The sequence below is a fragment of the Chaetodon auriga genome, chromosome 24 (genome assembly GCF_051107435.1).
Source record: "Chaetodon auriga isolate fChaAug3 chromosome 24, fChaAug3.hap1, whole genome shotgun sequence".
NCBI lineage: Eukaryota > Metazoa > Chordata > Actinopteri > Chaetodontiformes > Chaetodontidae > Chaetodon > Chaetodon auriga.
This window is the reverse complement of record NC_135097.1, coordinates 18,023,610-18,033,666: the sequence shown is the minus strand read 5'-3', so window position 1 is coordinate 18,033,666 and position 10,057 is coordinate 18,023,610. Positions and strand designations below refer to the sequence as shown.

Below are 10,057 nucleotides of genomic sequence, written 5' to 3'. Positions count from 1 at the left end.
AGTCTCTTTTTATACCAGACTGACTTAAGAGGTTGATCGACATTTTATGCTGTTTTGTGCTCTGTGTTGTATTGTTTTATCAGTTCATTGTGCCTTTGGCCTAGAGCCTACAATGCCTTTTACCACTTAGTGTTTGTTCTCAGTAGTCAGTATTTGTAGTTAAGATACCTTAGGAACCTTATTCATTTATAACGACTACACAATACAGTGCTTTCTTTCTCTTTTCTACGCAGAGACTCTTTTCACCATCAGTGAATGACAGCAGAAGCAGAATCCTGATTTGGGGAAATTTGGCACAGCCATTTCCATACTGTTTGACGAGGGAATTGAATGCATGTGTTCTCGCGAGAGCAACTGTCTGTACTATGTTTACAAGCACTATTTATTAGCGGCAGTCTCCCCCTACTGTCACTGTTTTACGGTCCGTGTGAGTGAATATTAAGAAAATCGGCTGCTGCTGGGAGGAGGCATTCCCGACGTTTTCATCGGAAGGTCTGACGGAGACACCTCTCCTGCGGAGACAATTTCATTCGCCCACGATACCACTCTAGTGTCGTTTGCTGTCCAAGCATAGCGAGGAAAGGAAGCAAGGAAATCGTCGGCTTGGGTTTGCTCTACAGGGGTAACGTTAACCAGGTAAGACATAAACAGTGATACCGAGCCTTTATTGGCAGCTATTTAAGAGCTGATATGAAATTTCCATAATCATTACACGATAAAATTGCTGTCCAGTGCACGTCAGCAGTCGGTCTGTATTTGCTTTCAGCCATTCTTTGCACCGAGAGTTGCAAACCCATTTAACGCGTGCAGTTTTAAGGCAATATATCTCGTGCATGACTGATGTAATGTCCTTTAATATTTGCTATATCAACGGTAGCCATGGTTACTTGCCATTTCCCCGGCTCCATAGAACCAGTACCGGGTCAGATTGTGTCACTTCGTGTGCTGTTGTGTATCATGGTTAAAGCGTCACGCCAAATTCCATTTAATATATTATCAATTTAAGGTTCCCTTACTTATCACCAAATCTACATAGCTCACGGAATAGGGGTAGATAACCACTCTGAATCGACAGGAGTAGTGTGTCTCTGTCGGCATAAATATAACTCCTCGAAAAACGACTAGCTTTAGTGAAATAATATTTTAGCTCGATGACGCTGCTCTCTGCACTGCCCACAAGCTTCCGAAGTAAACGTCTAGCAAAAGTGCAGTTAGTTACACACGTTCGTGTTAGTATGTTTTCCCACAAAAGAACACCAAATTGTCAAAATAATAATTTAATTGTGCGACCTAGTGTTTTTTTCTGTTTTCTCTGAGGTGGGTGATTGAACACTGCAGGATAGGTGTTAAATTATAGCTGGAGGTAACTGGAAATCGATGTGTGAAGCGCCTCGCTGGCGAGACGCATGTGGCTACTGTGTGTTGATGGTGTCTCCTTTCGTTACTCATGTTCACTGTCTCTATGTCTCTTTTACACATACACATACATGCAGTATTGTATGTGCCAACGTTTTGCTCTGCGGAGGCCTTTCATATAAAGAAAATCAACATGGTGTTGGTGGTTAAATGCTTTTACCTCAGCTGCTTATACCACTGAGGCCTTTCCAATACGGTTCTAACAATATTATGTATCTATGGGCGGCCTGTTGTGACAATTGTCTCATTACAATAGCTTTATTCTCTCTAGTCGTATATTCTGTTTAATCTCTCATACACTGAAATAGCTCTGTGTGTGATGGCAGATCAGATCTCCACCTGTGCTGCATATTGCATAACAGTCAGTGCTTTCAGGGATGCTGCATGCTGGCTGAAGTCAGTGGATAGATGAAGCTGAAGAGAAGCTAATTGATGATGATATTTGTGTGTGTGTGTGTGTGTGTGTGTGTGTGTGTGTGTGTGTGCGCGCGCGTGCGCGCGCGGTTAAAACAATAAATCCTTGATTCCTCCCTCTATGCTGTAGCAGTTAACTGCAGCCTGAATTATTTGCTTGTATAAGTTATAACAGTAAATGCAGTTGGCAGCTGGCAGTGCACATTCCTTAGATGGATTACAGTGGAGTGACTGCCAAGGTGGTATCAGTGCTGCAGGTTTTACTCATTTAATAAAAGTTGCATTTGCGTGCAGTTTCTGTACAGTGCACAATATCTGTAAATGATATCTGACTGCATTTTTTTTTTTTTTTTTTTTTTTTCATCTCTGGGAAGTAGTTGTACTCTGGTTCTGAAAAACATTGGTTAGCTAGTTTAATAAGCTTAGAGAATTAAAGGATGGGGCTGAAGTGATAATATATTTTTCTTATTGTCAATAATTCCCACAAAAAGAGCAAAAGCAACAGTGTATTATTCCATCTCTCAATACTTGACTTCCCTTCTACACACACACACACACACACACACACACACACACACACACACACGTACACACATTTTTCTTAAAACATCTGACCACTCTAGTTTTTTGAAACAGTACGAAAGCAGGAGCAGATGGGCAGAGGACAATTTTTGAGGACTATTTTCAGCTGCAGATGAATCCACATTTCATTTGTAGGTATTTCTGGCAGCACGACAGTGTTGCAAATCTGAGATTGAATCAAAATAAACTACAATGTGTGTTCATTCTAACGAGTGACTATGGCACCCAATGTAACAGTGTGGCTCATTGATGTGTTTTTAATAGTCTGTGGTAAAGGTCTTAATGGGTACACTCTATAAGAATATGTTCACAATTTTTCAAGTCTGTCAAACAATAGTCAGGTGCCCATTGAAGATTAACACAGGTTTCGCCTGCTGTAACCATCCACTCTTTCATGCTGGGCTTTAAAAGATCTCTCACCAATACTCTTTAAGTCTAAGTTTTAGTGTTTAGCCTCAGTGGAAGGATAGTTGGAATTCTGTTCTCAAAAGACTTAGGAACTTAACTTTGGAGAAGTTAAAGTCTTTGGAGCAAGGCCTGACCACGGTCCTCAGTCAGGCTACTATCAGCTCTAATTACATGGCGCATCATCTCTAGCAGAGGGTTTTTTAAGGCAGATGGAGATTGAAAAAAGTGAAAGGTATTGTGACCCTTTGTACTGCTTTGTACCGCTTTTGTTGGTAGAGCACCAAGCTGCTGCCAGTGTTACCGTTCTCTCTGTTTTGCATCAGCTCAGGTCTTTGCCTTTTTTCTGAAAATGTATTCATTACAGTTAAGATTAGTTGACAATAATAATAGTAATGAAAAATATCACTAGATTTGGATGGAATGGTAATGCACAAATGTGGCAGCAGCTAACCATCATCCTCTTTTAATATTTTTGTGATTAATTTAATCTGAACTTTTGAATCTGAAATCATCGACAGTCCAGGAGGAAGCCTTGTCCTAGTTTAGTAACCCTACTAGTTTTCTTAACACTCTTTAACCTTCCTCAGTACATTTTCTCATTTATTGTGTATCATCATTTACTCTATCTGAGGTGACGTATTGCATCCTGCTGCATTTTGTAAATACTAAGATGTAAAAAAAAATACACCTTAGGTTATAGTATTTGTTACATACCTGTATCTAATGTAGCCTTTTTTTGTTGGTTTTTATATATACAAAATAGGTTATTAAAAGGCTATTAAACAATAACGCTGGCTCTCTGTTTCTTTTCTTGTCAACAAATGTCATGTGCATAGCTATACCAACAATCAATGTATCCTTCTAGCCTTATATACAGTATCTCATTCCTGTGTGCCATACAGTTCCATTCTCACACACATCAGTGAGCCACACCATGGCACACCAAAAAAAAAGAAAAAAAAGAGGAAAAAAAAAAAAAAAAGAAAGAAAAAAAAACGCTTTGAGCCTCTCAGAGCCACAGGGTAGGTAAGGCAGAAAGTGTTGGTCGACAGACTCAAATGTTGTTTTTTTCTTTTCATGGATGTTGTTTAGAATAAGAAAATACATATATTAGGCTTATAGAAAAATTCTTTCAGGCTATAATTTACATTTGATGAATAAAATAATTTTAATGTAGTCTTGCTGAAAAATACAAAACATCTCCTGCTGCCTTGTCATGGAAAGAGAAATGTTTCCACTTTATTATATTGAAATGGAAACAAGTTGCAACAGTATAAGATTTTCATGGTATGATAACTATCTCAGAAACTATACAGTATTATTATTATGTTATAAAGACCCTTGAAGGAATTAGAAACAGGTGTGTTTTTGTTTGAACAAATGCTTTATCATATTTTCCAATCAACTCAATTCAATTTTATTTGTATAGCGCCAAATCACAACAGAAGTTGTCTCAGGACACTTTTCATATAGAATTGGCACAGACCAAACTCTTTATCTATAGAGACCCAACAATTCCCTCATGAGCAAGCACTTGGTGACAGTGACGAGGAAAAACTTTCTTTTAACAGGCAGAAGCTGAACCAGGCTCTGGGTGGGCTGCCATCTGCCTCGACCAGTTGGGTTAGAGAGAGAGAGAGAGAGCGACAGACAGAAATGGAATCACAGTAACAGTGACAGCTCTAATAATAGACTCTCAACTATATGTAGTATTTATAACATAGTATATACAAATGTGATATATTTATGTATGTGACATATATACGTAATGAGAACAGATAGTATAGTAGTAGCAGTTGCAGTGGATGTCAGACAGGGTAATGGCACGAGACGTAGCTATAATTTTCACATGATATGTCCTGACAGGCATGAAACTTTATATCTACATTTGATTTTTTTTTAAATAACACTTATTTGGTAAGATATGCAAACCTTTGTTAAGCATCAATTTTCATACCACAGTATATTGTGAAACTGGTACGCCACAGCAACCCTTGAATGGAATTGATTAAATATGCCACTTTAAAACTTCTTAAAAATACTTTAAATGTGTGAATTTGAAGATGTAGGAGACTTACTGTAAATAGTAAATAGGATGCATTTTGAGGAGCTGGTGGATATCAGTGGTAAATTAAAAACGTTAGTGACTTAAAATAATGCAATCTGTAATACTAAGATAACTTTCATGACATCAGTGGTTGTGTCAAACACATGCATCTCATTAGTTTTACATTGTCACATCTTTTCAGTCCCTAACCACTTGATTTACGTATATACTGTATATACTTCAAACTGCTGCCACCCGCAAGCTAGAGGTCTTAATATTTATGCACTGTTAGCATCTAACTGATGTGTGTGTGTATGTTGGTAAATATCAGGGCTCACCAAATTGCTTAATAATAATAAAAAAAAAAAAAGTTAGCTTAGCTGTCATTGTTTTTGCTAATGAGACTCTTGAATTAACCAAAGGTAATTCAGCAAAAAGTGTTCCGAAAGGGAACCTAGGAAAAGCCTGACTTAAGGCCTGGTCACATCAGAAAGTGGTACAGCGACACTAATCCTTGCGTCTTTCCGAAATAGGGCGAGCAAGGCTAGCTGGTAAACTGCTGTAGCTGGTAAGTCGTGCCGGTCAGTCACGACAGCTCCCAGAACTTCTTTATTTCTGTTCTGTTTACTTCCCCCTTGCATTTTATGCACCATTTTACATGGTTTCCTTCACTAAAAAGTCATTGAAGAGGGAAAATAAAGCTGCCCTTGCTAATGATCAATTAGCAAACTTATTACCTAGTTAGCTTTGGTCAGTTGCTAATTGGGCAATAATTTAACACAGTTTATTAAGAAGACATATTTGTACAATCTACCCCTGCCTCATAACTGTCTTCAAATCACATTTCTTTTGTGGAGCAGTTTTTATTATGAGGAAAGGGGTTAAATAATGGGGAAGCTACATTAGACAAAACTGGCACATACAGATACTTCGCAAAATGTCACAGTCATGCCTCATTTTTTAGGAATCACAATGGCCAGACATTGCTTATCCACACATCATAGGTAGTGTTAGGCTAAGTGTTTCCTGTAAATATTCAACCTGTTCATAGCCAACGATGCTCTAGTGTGTGATTGTGCTCTTGCAGCCTTACACTCAAGCTAGCTATCCATCAGTAGTAACTGTCACCAGCATCATTTAACCTCACATCATTTAACCTCACTGACAGTGAATATTCAAGTATCTTATGTGCATCAAATCGCAGAATGAAAGCTAAGGTTATACAGTTGTGCCAACTTTATTATTCAGCATAATTTAAATGACAGAAGATACATTCTTCTCCCAACATTTTCCATTTCCATTTAGGTTTTGCAATTCCATATTTCATAAAAAACATTAATTATGATGACAGTTCTATCATAATTGGTATTTATTGTCATCAAAAAGGAATTTACACTGCTACCAAATGAAGAATTACTGTCGAGAGACTCACACATTCTTCAGCAGTTGGTGGGTTGATTTTTGTTAAAAAAGAATGCATCATCTTTAACAATGCACCATCTTTAAGACACAAGTCTTGAACACCAGTGTGGCTTTAAGAACTGACTCAAAGATCGTGGCTGCTCGTTGTTAGTGTATGGCGTGGTGAGACTTTTAACAGTGCATTTCAATTCAGAATATTTTATGTGAAATGAAAGTTCTCTTCCCACTAAGGGGACACAGTGTTGTGTCATGGCATGATACTGGGGGCAGAACAAATGTAAAACAAGCTGACAAGCACACAGCCAAGACACAATATGGAGTTGTAAAATTGTTGATATTGTCAGCATATAGCAAGCAATCAATGTGATAACAATGCAACTTAACAAATATTGTATAGTATAAGATAAGGGAAGGCCAGGATGGAACATTGGATGAAACTGTGTGGTCCAGTCTGATGAGAAGATGGTTACACATTAAACTACGATGACAAGACTTAGTTTCAGGTCATCACTTAACATAGTAATTGGCAGATATTTAGTAGTTGGATGAACAAGTAAAAACAAATAAAGAATAAGTGTTTTATAATAATAATTATAATATAGAATAATAAATATAAAGATTTATTTATCTTATTTATTTACTTATCACAAAATGAAATAACACGATGGTGATTGAGCCTGTGGCCCACTGATGAAAGCATTGCAATATTCAATTATTTGCAGTGTTACAAACACCTGGAAAAAATGACTGCCAATGCAAACCGAATATTTCCTACTGCTGCAGCTTCACATTAAAAGCATTTAACTGGTGAAACATGAGTTGACTTTTATTATGAAGTAGTCACAGAAAATGTAATATTTAATTAACCGTTATCATCTATCACAAAACAACGGCCATTTCTGGCAGTTTTGACAGCAGATCAGTTCGAAACATTGCAGGAAGTAACAGAAAAAGGAGCAGCCACAGTGAGCTGTTAGCTGAAGAGCTGCAGGCAACCGGCTGCAATATTCCAAAAAGAGTTTAGAGCTGATGTGTGGCTGCATTTCGGTTTTCTAGTTTCAAGAACTCGTGAAAAGGAAACAAATGCAAAACAACTTGCAAATACTGCTGATGACTGTCAACTCCATTACGGGAAACGCATCAAACATGAGAAGCCACTTGGCACATCGCCACTCAGAAAACCTTAAATCACGGCAATAACATACTGTGAGGAAAAAGCTTCAGCAGGCCAAAGGAGCCTGAAAGAAGCATTTCAAGCCCTACTTCCCCATAACAGTCCAACAGCTGAAAAAATAACACGATGTGCCTCACTGAATATATAGCCAAAGACTAAAGGCTGTTTTCTGTGGTTGCTAACGATAGATTTCAGAGGTTAGTAAACATGTCGGAGCCACAGTATAGAATTCCATCAAGGCCACAGTGATAGCAGCTCAGTACCAAGAGACAAAAGCTAAGGTGACAATGAGCCTCAAACATGCAGAGTGCATCTCAATGACCACAGATGGGTGGACCACACAAGCTACAGTCACAGCTCATGTTATGATCCGTGAATGGGAAATTAATAGTTTTGTCCTACAGACATGGCCTCTATTCAAATCACAAACTGGACTGGACAAACATAGCTTAGGTTTTGAAATCCGCTGTTTTGGAGCAGGAGCTCGACATGAATAACAATCTGTAATCGATATTTCTGTTGTTACAGACAGTGCACAAAATATGGATGTAGCGGTGAGAGGCTGGACTGTCCCAACACATAAAGTGTTTTGCACACACTTTATACCTTGCTTCTTGAGTAGGTTTGAATGTAGGCCGCGCCAGCTGTCTGCTTGGTCATGTGAGGCATGTAGCACTGTTTTTTCACCACAGTTCAACTGCCACAGGTGTGCTGACCACCAAACAGAGGCTGTTAAATCTGCATATGGATGTGGTCACCTGATGGAGCTCTTTTAATTATTTTATAAAAGAACTGCTAATGGTTGCTGCATTGTTTTCGTTTTGAAACTGTACATGGTTCAGTCATTCATTGTCAAAGACAGTTCACAGCTATTTTTTTCACATGCTTAGGTCATGGCTAGCTACTTTTATTTTATGAAAGATGGGAATCAGAAGTGCTTTAAAGTGCAAATTCTATATGAACCAAAAATGCTGTACGCACTAATTTATTAGTAAAGTTTTTTTTTTAAATGATTTAGGTTGTTGGTTGGGTTTGGGTTAGGGTAGCAGGGTACCATTAGCCCTAGAACAGAAAAAAAAGAAAATTTAACAGATCAGGTGAAAACACAAAGGTTCTGTCAAGCAACTTGAAAATGTTGCCCCTATCTCACTTAATATTAAGAAGGGTACAATTAATCCCCTGAAACTACATGAAAACAGGACACTGAACACAAGCTCTGTCCTCAGTCCAGTGTCCCAACTCTAAGTATAACATTTATGCAGTATAGTACTCTCAATAACCCAAAATAGGACTCTATAGTAAACTGTTGAGTGTTTACTATCCGAGTGACATTGCTCTCATATTCTGGTCTATTCTTGTCTATCCCATTTCTGAGCCCTACTCAGTGTATTCCTATCACTGTGTGTGTGTGTGTGTGTGTGTGTGTGTGTGTGTGTGTGTGTGAGTGAGTGTTTATGTCCTGTAATCACAGTGTTGTGTGAAACCTTAGAGTGCCAAACTGGAAAATGGAAAATTCCATTGATTCCCTTGCTGCCAATCTGTCAGTTACGATGTTTTAGTGGTACTAGGTACTATGTCAGACTTTGTGTTAAAGCAGCTTTTGACTGTTACAATTATTTTTTTTTTTGCACATGACTTTATTTGTTTGATTCTTTTAGCAGCAACATATTGCCCAACTTTGCATGTATGGCAGGAATTCGAAGAATTGCAAATAATAATAGCTTAGTAGGCATTATTAATGATAAAATCTTGAATCTTTTATCATGGTATATGTTGTTGTATATTACAATACTTATGTATTATGGTATTGTAAGATTTCTGGAAATAGAGAACAGTTAGGTGAAGTGGGAACAATTTTGGCAGTTTTTGGCTGAAACGAGTATCCGGTTACGGATACAGCATTTTTGACGAGTACTAGCATGATATGAGTAAAACTCGTCACTATCTGTGCTTGTGCTGAAGGAAAATCCTCATTGGGTAACTGACTGTCTTCACGCTCTGTGAATGGCCAGTCACACACAGTGCCCGCCCCTCCCTACACAGACACGTCTCTAGCTCACGTTGCTCTCTTCAGTACTCCTTAGGTTTTCTTCAGCTCGCCTCTATTTCGGTTTGTATGATATTTAAAGTTACTTGGTGAACTTGTTTCGTAACGTACGCGGTGCATTTGACAAGACAAAGCTGAAAACGGCCTCCACTCTGGTCGGGTTTTTTTTTTTTTTACCATCTGCTTGCTCGTAGTTTGGCTGGTGATATAAAGTCAGTTGGAAAACTTTGCTCGCACTGAACGCGGTGCTTTTTAGAAGAATACAGTGAACAAGGCTGACATATTATTTCCCTGTTTGCCATCACTGGATGTTTGCATAAATCACCAAGTTCACACAGATCATTAAAAAATAACAGACCACTTACACACTTACACACATATAGCTGAACACACAAAGTAGCCTATATTAATATTTTTATTGTATATCAATTTCAGACTTAAAATAATGTACTGATTTAAGCCCCACCCATTTCTGTTAGGCCCCACCCACTCCAAGTACAGATATGGATACAGATAATTTAGATGGTTGAACAGATAAAGATACAGA

General features: G+C 38.2%; 1 protein-coding gene across 1 annotated transcript in view; it reads left to right on the top strand.

Annotated features, from left to right (window-relative positions):
* The first annotated feature begins 339 nt into the window (after positions 1–339).
* ache (acetylcholinesterase (Yt blood group)) overlaps positions 340–10,057 on the top strand; it is a 43,532-nt gene continuing 33,814 nt past the window's right edge. Inside the window, exon 1 of the mRNA XM_076724538.1 lies at positions 340–636. The gene's annotated coding sequence lies outside the window, so the exon portion shown is untranslated. The remainder of the gene's footprint in view (positions 637–10,057) is intronic.